The sequence below is a fragment of the Sorex araneus genome, chromosome X (assembly GCF_027595985.1).
Source record: "Sorex araneus isolate mSorAra2 chromosome X, mSorAra2.pri, whole genome shotgun sequence".
Classification (NCBI taxonomy): Eukaryota; Metazoa; Chordata; class Mammalia; order Eulipotyphla; family Soricidae; genus Sorex; species Sorex araneus.
In genome coordinates, this window is record NC_073313.1 from 189,862,563 (window position 1) to 189,863,287 (window position 725).

Sequence of the window (725 nt, forward strand, 5' to 3'; positions counted from 1 at the left end):
GTTTGAAGAAGTAAATAATGACAGCTGTTAAGTTATTAGGAGCACTCAGGATAGAACGGTTGAAATGATGTGATGGAGTTTCTAACAATTTCTATTAGGAAGAAAAAAAAAACCTAATTCTGGTTTGCTCTTCAAGCTCACGTTCTCCCTGAACACGTTTCTCTCTTACTGGTTTCTGTTTCTTTGCTTGCTTCCTTCTACTCTGGAGAAACCTGTGTTTTCTTTTGAACACATTTCCCCTCTTTCTAATATCTTTCTAAACAAGATTTATATAATAAAAAATATCTTGCTTCACTAAAAAAAAAAAAAGCACTTGTTTTCCTTATAATTCTTTTTTCGGGCCAGAGCAAGAGTACAGTGGGTAGGGTGCTTGATGTGTACCCGGCCCACCTGGGTTTGATTCATGACACTACATATAGTCCCCTAAGCCCTGCCTGGAGTGATCCTCTGAGCACAAAGCCAGAAGTAATCCCTGAAACTGCCTGGTATGACTCAAAAACAAACAAAAAAACAAATACTTTTTTTCATTTGTCATTGGAAATAACAGGCACTCTAGGTTTCCCTGTTGTCAGTTTAGTTTCTTTTTTGATCCTTCTTCAAAGTGTTCTCATTGTTATGTAGGCATGCCAAGATAATTTTATCTAATTTTCTAGATGTTGATATCTTTTTAATGTAAAACCTGCGCGTGTATATGATCCTGGATAGTCAGATATGGATATGAAACT